A 9664-nucleotide genomic window follows, 5' to 3' on the forward strand; every position below is an offset into this window, starting at 1 on the left:
AAAAATGTCAATATTGACAAACGTTCTGGGAGACCCACAACCAGTAGAACTGAGAAAAACATTTCAGATGTGCATGCAGCTGTGAGAAGAAATCATTGAATCACCATCAGAGGATGTGCAGCTTAGTTACAGTTCAGTTCAGTCCATTATCACTGAAAGATTTGGGTTTGAGATGCGTGTTTGCCAAGTTTGTGCCCAAACTGCTTTCAACTGACCAAAAATACGCTTGGGTTTCAGTTGCACAAAATCTCTTTGATTGTGTCAAGAACAATGAAAACTTTTTGAAAACTTTGCATAGGCCTCTGAGCAGATATTACCAAGCTTTTGGCAAAATTTGATGCAGATTCTCTGCTCAACTTTCTATCATGGTCAATGTGACAATCACATGCTACACACTTCCCTTCCAAACACTGCTGTAAACCTTGGAAGTGAGCTAGAATGTTAAAACTTAGTGTGCATGCACAACAGAGTTTAAGGTCAATTTGTGCCAAGCAGCTTCACTCTGCATGTTTTAGCTTCATTACCATGACAACACTCTGGATACCTACTGATCAGAATACGTAGTGATGCAATGGTACAGAAGATAGTCATAAAAGCTAAGAGACAGATTTCAAAAAATTTTGAAGATGAGCGGTGCAGGGAATAATATCAGGTCATTTGGTGAAAAGCTGGGTGTCAGGTGGAACTTGGAAAGACATGAAAAGCAAGAGGTTTATCAATGCATCTGAGGGACTTAAGCTTTAGAACATCGTTGGAATGATGTCTTGACATCTTGAAATGAGAGAAGCTACACATATCCTTATTAATGCTGAGAAGCTTAGAAATATTATAAGATGTTGCTGAATGTAGAGAATACATGGGAGAAAAATTAGCTACTGCAAACAGACCCAACAAAAGGATTAGCTATTGAAGTTGGTAGCTATATTGGTTGTCTATGTGATTAAGGATATGAAGGCAGGTAAAGGATCCAGACCATCATAATGGTTGAGATGTTGAAAATAGCTGGTGGAATAGGGCTTATCCCAACCACTCATATTCAATCAAGTAGTTTAAGGTATTTTTGATACCTAATGACAGGTATAGTAGTATCATATTCAGCTACTACAGGGGCAAAGGAGATGTTCCCAACAGAAGCAACTGCAAAGGCATCAAGTTAATAGATCAAGTTATGAAAGTAATAGAAAGAGTTATAGTGCAACTGATTAAGAAAATATTTAGCTTAAAAGTGACGTAGTTCAGCTTCATGCCAGACCCTAGGTTCCAATGTTCTCTTCTTAGTGATATGTATTTGTACATATATATATATATATATATATATATATATATAGAGAGAGAGAGAGAGGGTTATTAATATTTCTAAGTCTCTCTAAAGGAGACTACGGCAGCGGTACTGGAAATTAATAGTTATCGCCAAGCCAACATGGCAGTCCCAAAATTAGGACGAAAGCTGCCGTGAATTAGCTCCAAGAAGCCATCGCCTCTAGCTAGCTATGTGACACACGAAACCTGTGTCCTTTATAACCTTCGAACAGGGGAGGTCAGCAGTTTCCCCTTGCTGGTTTGGCATCTGCAGACTATATATATATATATATATATATACAGAAGAAATTCATAACCACTAAGCCTAGCATTCATTGAGCCAGAAAAGACTTTTGACAGAATTCCATACACTGTACGAAAATAAGGTGTAAATGAATGGCTTGTGAGAACTGTGCATATGTACAGAAATGCCATGAGTAACAAGAATTAGTAATGAGTTCAGCAAGGAATTTAGCTTATGGATATGTGTTGACTAGCCTTTATGTTTAGAGTTCTCCAGCTTCTAACCAAAGTTTAAGACCAGTCATATGTGGGAACTCTTGTATACTAATGGTGTAGTTCTCATAGTTGAAATTGATAAAGATTTAGTGTAGAAATTTCAGTCATAAGAACCAGGTCTAATACTGAGCAGCTTCAAAATAAATGTAGTGAAATTGAAGCTTTTAGGTAAAAGGTAAGCAGACAGAACTATACTGTCATCTGGGAAGTAACTACTCTGGAGGTATAGAAAAAGAATATATAGGAATTCCATATGGTCTGCCCACTGTAAATTATGGGTGCCCAAGAGATGTTGTGAGATCACAAATAGACTAACAGATCTACAAGAATAATTAGCAAGAAGAACAACCTTGAAATAAATTCTTTCAAATGCTTGGAAGGCTCTCTAGAAGTAGTTGGTAGCTTTGGGTATATAAGTGACCTAATTAACAATAGAGGTAGCTGTTCCAAAAGTATAGGGGTCAGAATAATAATAGGTTGGGGAAAGTTCAGTAGCTATTATCTCTGCTTGTGTATGAAGTGCAATGTTGCATGGTTATGAAACATGAGCACTGAAAATGGATATGTGTAGGCTAGAAAGAAAAAAGTAAACACAGTCACCTGGATGTGTAATATTGATGCCGATGAATGATGGAGCGCAACTGAATTGAGAGAAAATCTGGGTAAAAGAAGAATTAGATGTAAAATGGAAGTGACAGTTCTGGTACAAACATGTAATGCATATGGAAGATGACAATTGAGTTAAAAAGTGCCAAGCAGTTCAAGTGGAAGGAACTTGTGAAAGAGCTAAGAAAGTCATGAGGTGCAGTTGTGAAAGCTGATCTGAGAATACTGAACCATACTGAACCATACAAAAAATATTAAGTGATTGTGACACATAGCAAAATGCTGCACTAGGAAAGACCTGTTCGACTCATGCAAGTGTGTAAAAGGATGATGATGATGATGATGATGATGATGACGACGATGTTAATGACAATGATAACAATGATGATGATACCATTATTATTATAGTAGGGAGTAATGTTGGGCCTCACAGAAGCAATGACCAAGACCTTTGGTATTATGTTGTGCTTGAGAAGAAGACCCATCAAGCCAAATAAAATCGCAGTCACAGCAGATATCAGTGTCACGCAAATGGCACCCATGCCAGTGGCACATAAAAGTACCTTTTGAACATTGGGCTTCACAGAGGCAAGGACTGAGACCATTTGGTATTATGTCAGGCTTTGAGCAATGGGCTTCATGGAGACAATGACCATGTCCATTTGTCATTATGCTGTGCTTGAGAAGAAGACCCATCAAACCAAATAAAACCAGTCATGGCAGATACCGGTGTCACACAAATGGCACCCATGCCAGTGGCACATAAAAGCACCCATTACATTCTCGGAGTGGTTGGTGTTAGGAAGGGCATCCAGCTGCAGAAACCATGCTAAAACAGACTGGAGTCTGGTGCAGCCTTCCAGCTTGCCAGCCCTGGTCAAATCGTCCAAACCATGCGTGCATGGACAACGGACATTAAATGATGATGATGATGATGATAATGATGATGGAGTAGCAGGAACAGTGCCAAGTCAACAACTTTTCAGCACGTCTCTTTTGGTTCAGTTTTCAGACCCTATCATGGTCATATTAACTTATCATGGACCTGTCTATTACCCTTACATTTCTGACCTTGCATCCTTATTGTTCTAGCACTGCTAATTTCTTTCAGGCTTTCCTATACCCTACTTGTATAAAAATATATAATATTCTGACTGAAAATATTTTAGTCAAAATATGAATAAAGGGGAGTGAGGAAACAAATATGCAGAAGAGGGAGTGGGAAAACATTATCGAAAAATCCTGCTCTATAACCACATCCTGAGATACAGAAAAGCAAATGTTTGATTATAAGCATACAATCCATAATAGCTTGTAAAATAGACACAGGGCTACTTTTTTCTCAGTAAAGTCTACCAAAAAGTCTACTACAATTCATAGTTAAAGTGTAAGAGTTCATATAACAAACTACCTCAACATTTTGCTGATATAGTATTGTTTAACATCCAACAAATAGCAGTCACATTAACAATCAAAGATAATTTTCTGTAACTCACCCTTGCAATCACCTACTGTAATGTTGCAAATGTTTTGAATTGTCTTAAAATATTTTAGAAGGAAATGCCAGTATTTCCTGTTGTTGTATGTAAATAATAGAGTAGGTATGTCTTTTTGACTAACGTTTGTTGTTATTGTCCATGTACTTAATTATATTCTAAACAAATAAAATATTGCCAAACCTCTCTTAAATCACACCATAAGAGCTTAAAAAATAAAGGAAGGGCACTTTGGATAACATGGTGATTGATAAACCAAGCCTGAAAAAAACATAAAAAGGTCACCACTATCTTAAATTCTAAATGACAATTTTTTTATGTTAAAAGCCTACAAAATAAAGAAAACATCCTAGAAAAATTGCCTGACATAATCAATGTAATCTTTTATTTTAGATTTAAAAATATATGATGTAATCACTAATTTAACAGGTATTTTGTTTAAATCTTCTAAATAAATGCAAATCTGTTGGCTGTTGCTAGATATGTTTACATTGAATATACCAACATACATAACTGCCTTATGTGAATTCCCTTCTGATACAAACTACTATCTCTGAGATATTCAATTAATATCAGTTCATATGATTAATGTTTGAAATGTGTGGCGTGATTTGGAGTAAAGCATCTTAGCAGATATACGCAAAGCAGCATATGGAAGATAAATCCACACACACACACACACACACAGAGGGAAAGGTTGGGATGAGGAGTGCTTTGTAAACTTCTGATAAAAACGTTGTTTACTTCTTGTAGCTTCAGAAATATTCATTATCAATAATTTTATTTCTGAGAAAGTACAGATGGTCACTTTATTTTATAGATGAAGGAACGATGAAAGGCAAAGATAATGATCCTAGTGTGATTTGAACTAAGACTGTAACATGCCAGGAGAAATATCACAAAGCATTTCAATGATTCTGCCAATCCAGCACCCTGTGTGTACTTTATATACATATTTGTGTGTGTGTGACTGTTTGTCCCTCCCCCCATCGCTTGACAGCCGATGTTGGTGTGTTTACATCTCTATTACTTAGCGGTTCGACAAAGAGACTGATAGAATAAGTACTGGGCTTACAAAGAATAAGTCCTGGGTTCGATTTGTTCGACTAAATGACTGAAACAAGTAAAAGAATAAAGGAAAACGAATACAAAAATTCTCTCTTTCTCTCTCTCTCTTTCTCTTTCTCTCTTTCTCTCTCTCTCTTTCTCTCTCTCTCTCTTTCTCTCTCTCTCTCTCTCTCTCACTTTCTCTCTCATACACACTGACACATACCCAAAGAAACACACAGACACACACAGAAAATAAAGGAATTCTCAAACACGCCTGTGAAGACAGCTTAGAAGACAGTAAAAAATGGCCAGCAAGTCTCTACAGAGAATTGGACCCTGTACCTTGGTTCAATTCTCTGTAGAGGTTTGCTGGATACTTTCTTCCATCTTCTAAGGGTATTTACTCAATTTTTTAAGCTGTCTTCACAACCATCCTGCATACTAACTTACTTGGTGCCTCTAAGTTTGTTTACAATGTGTGTGTGTGTGTGTGTGTGTGTAACTGGTACTCTGTTGCTTACAATGACAAGGGTTTCTGTTGATCTGATTAATGGAACAGCCTGCTTGTGAGATTAATGTGCAAGTGTCTGAGCACTCCATAGACACTCATAGCCTTAACACAGTTCTCAGGGAGATTTAACATAACACAGGATGTGACAAGGCTAGCCCTTCGAAATACAGGTACAACTCGTTTTTGCCAACTGAGTGAACTGGAGCAATGTGAAATAAGGTGCCTAGCTCAAAGACACAATGCACCACTGGGAATTGAACTCACAACCTTACAATCATGAACCAAATACCCTAACTGCTGAGCCATGCACCTTCACTTTATATATATATGGTAAAATATTTGCCTAATACATAAGCACACACTAGGCACAAATTATTCTAAATTGATGAATGCATAAATTGCAAAAGTTCATATGGTTTGCTTTCATTTATGTGTAAAGCTAAACACTGATACTGACAAACATATAATAATTACATCCACATGTACATGCATGCAATCAGATATATAAACACATTGTTAAAGGGAATTATTTTTTACATCCACATAAATTCATATAACTGATAAACAGAAGATTTCTGAAATATCTGATGTTTTCAAAATACGTTTTTCAAAAACATTACATCTGTACAACACACAACTTTAGCCAATGACTGAACCTCTGCCTTTATGAGGATGCTCAATTACCTGATATTGTGGCTAAATCTCTCTCAAATCACATTCTACTATTTTTGCACTTTTATCTTTAAGTGGGTAGATTTATTGAATAATGTGCACAGACTGAAAAGACAGGGTGGTCATGACTGGAATGCCTTTGTTTAAGGGTCTGTTCAGTCAAGGTGGACATGGAGTTAATCAACTTTACTCTATTTATGCCATGTGATAATTTAAATCTTCTGTATTTCTGTGATTTCTTCTGTATAATGACTTACATTCCTTTACTGGTTTCAGTCATAGAACAATATTCAGGCTGGAGTTACCACTATGATGTGATTCAGGCAATCATATCCACCCCAGTACTTAGTCTGGTACCCATTTTAATAAAATGGTCCCTTTTATAGACTGGCTTCTTTTTAGCAAGCTACCTCACAGTTTCCTTCTACTAAATCTCACTCACAAGTTATTTGTCAACCCAAAGCTATAATAGAAGACATGTGCTTGAGTGTCACACAGTGGGACTGAACCCGGAACCATGGAATTTCAAAGTAAACACCTAAACTCAACAATGCCTGGATGGTAAAAGATTAAGTACTTGTATTACAAAATTATTTGTCTCGTGTATCTATTCACAGGATATTTAATGAGTCTCAGAAAACTATAAATATGGTTGTTGTCAACTATACAGGATGTTATTCAAGTATGTAATCCCTAACCTAAGAGTTTATTCCTGGAAGATTAAATTAATAGAAAAACTACTGGGAAAAATAAACTTTTGAAAAACCCTGAAAACTTTATGTAATGTCAATGAACTACTCACAGAATTAGAGCAGTGCTAACTTACTTTTATTCCTTTAATGCTTTGCATAACTTCCATAGTTTCTCATGACCCATCATACTGAAGAGCATACATAATTTTGTTGATTCTTTTAAAACCATACTTCAAAAGTTCTTACCTAAAATTGTGATAGAAAGTACAATTTTTTAATATGGACGTTTTAAAATATGAAAAAAATGGTTTGCATAAGAAAGTTAGTCTCTGGTCTCACTGGCCTTGCTGGTTTTTCTCTAATTCGCGACCTCTTGCCATATCCTCATTAACAGGGTTCTCCACAACACAACTGAACCTGTGATCAGGGAGTGAGAGGTGGCCTATGCAATATGGAGCCAGCGAGGCCTGTGCCTTGCTGACATTCATCCCTCTCTCTTCTCTGTGGCTGTCCAGTCCCCTCAAAAGAAATGGGACGCCATCCAGTGTGGCATGATCTTGGACAAGTTAGTGCACCAACTTGACCTGTACCATCTAGCATGTTTCCACTGAGCTTCCAAGTCTCACAGTGGAGCCAGGCTTGGTGCAGTGCCATCACTCATGACTGACACTCAACTTGATAGTGACGATCTGTACATCAGCATTTTCCTGAGGTTTGGCCTCTAGATCTGTGAGCCTTAAAAATGTTACTGCAAATCTACTGTGGATTCTTTCAGCCTCCATCCATTGTCATACCATTATAATGCTGGCTACTTTCCACACCATGCTACCCTTAACAAAATCATAAATCATGGCCTAGACGACACAGACTTCTCTTCCCAACCCATGCAAGTGGGGCTAAACTGAGGGGACAGTAAAAGGCCTAATGTGATGACAATTTTCCCATTCTGTAGTGGTAGAGCCCTCATCCAGTTACCACATGCTGTGGAACTTTCTTTGGTGGCAACTTAGTGAGTTCAGCTACAAGCTCAGAATTCACTGCTCGTCAGGCTGAGAAAAGAAAGCTGTTAAAGGATCAGTCACTCTCTGACAGGTTTATGGTCAAGCCTGTGACAGTGGAGACCTCCTGCATTCTGAGCCCCTGGGCCATATCCCTGTTTACTGCTATTGGTGTGGAAATGGTTGTCCGCAAATGTGAGCCCTGTGAATCAAAGTAGCTGTTCCAGCACAAGTCCCTTTCCATCCTCTGGGGCAGCACCTTTTCCATTTCGTTTGTTGAGACCATGAGGTAGTCTGAATTACAAGAAATTGAGAGAATGTAAGAATTTCATAGCTTATCAACTGTAGATGGTTAGTATACCATCATACCTTAGGACAGGAATCATATAAGAAAATTCGTTTTTTTCCTTTTATACTGTCGTGAATTAATTCCAAAGTATATCATTACAGTCAAGTATTTATTGTAGAGTTTCATAAATTATTGACTTATTTTTTTATCTCAAATTAATTCATTTTGAGGATTGTCCTTCTCAAATAATGAAACTATGTTTTAATCGGAAAATATAAATTAAGTCTTTAGCATTTAATCACACCTCTTTATATTTTGAGTTCAAATCACTTTAAAGCTCTTCACCTTTCTTCTTTTGAAACTACATATTAAATTTACAGTGGCCAATTATGATAATATGTCACAGATAATAATAATTGTCATAGATAATGTAGATATGTGAAGTGTATAGAAAACATGTTTTGAAATTTCCACGTATTTCAGGTTTAGTGGGTAGTTGCTTTTCATAAATGTATTTAGATATCTGTAAATGTAGATAATACATTTGTTTACTTCTATAAATTTATGACTGTGGTAAGAAGCTTGCTTCCCAACCACATGGTTCTGGGTTCAATCCCACTGCATGGCACCTTCGGGCAAATGTCTTCTACTATAGCCTCAGGCTGACCAAGGCCTTATGAGTGGATATGGGAGATGGAAACTGAAAGAAGTCCATCATATGTGTGTGTGTGTGTATATATATATATATATATATAGTTATAAATATATATATATATATATATATATCAATTAGAAAATGGAGGATAATATGCTGAACCCAACGACTACCCCCCCTTTTACCTGCTCCCATTTATTGCACTTGGTATAACACTAGTGTAACAATAATTGGGTACTGTCCCAGCAGTATATTGGATAGATACTATCCCTTAGTGGGTTGAATCCTCAACCCCTAACTCTCTCGCATTATATATATATATATATCAAAATAGGTAATACATTACGATCGTTTCAAGGGACTCCATTTAATTGAACAATGCAACCATTACATCAATTTAAATGCAGAGTAATCCTCAGCTGCATAAATACATAGAATTAAATTAAATTAAAACAGATGGACACATAAGTATAATTTAACCTTCTTGGAGGTTTTAGGTAAAATTAGTTTTAGGTAAATTTAGTTATGAAATAAACAGATTAATCAACGGAATACATTGTCTGCAAGTCGATGGATACCGCATATTCTCCTCCATTTTCTCATTGCTATATATATATATATATATATGTATGTGTATGTATATGTTTGTGTGTCTATGTTTGTCCCCCCCCAACATCGCTTGACAACCGATGCTGGTGTGTTTACGTCCCCGTAACTTAGCAGTTGGGCAAAAAAGGCTGATAGAATAAGTACTAGGCTTACAAAGAATAAGTCCTGGGGTCGATTTGCTCAACTAAAGGCAGTGCTCCAGCATGGCCACAGTCAAATGACTTAAACAAATAAAAGAGTAAATATATACTCACAATATACATACACA

The 9664-nt window shown here is 36.8% G+C and overlaps 1 long non-coding RNA gene across 2 annotated transcripts in view; it reads right to left on the reverse strand.

Annotated features, from left to right (window-relative positions):
- Positions 1-9664, reverse strand: part of LOC128247568 (uncharacterized) — a 100084-nt gene that overhangs the window by 2591 nt on the left and 87829 nt on the right. For both annotated transcript variants that reach the window (XR_008263892.1, XR_008263891.1), the window contains exon 2: positions 6980-7091. This is a non-coding gene — a long non-coding RNA (uncharacterized LOC128247568). The remainder of the gene's footprint in view (positions 1-6979; positions 7092-9664) is intronic.

The sequence above is a fragment of the Octopus bimaculoides genome, chromosome 1 (assembly GCF_001194135.2).
Source record: "Octopus bimaculoides isolate UCB-OBI-ISO-001 chromosome 1, ASM119413v2, whole genome shotgun sequence".
NCBI lineage: Eukaryota > Metazoa > Mollusca > Cephalopoda > Octopoda > Octopodidae > Octopus > Octopus bimaculoides.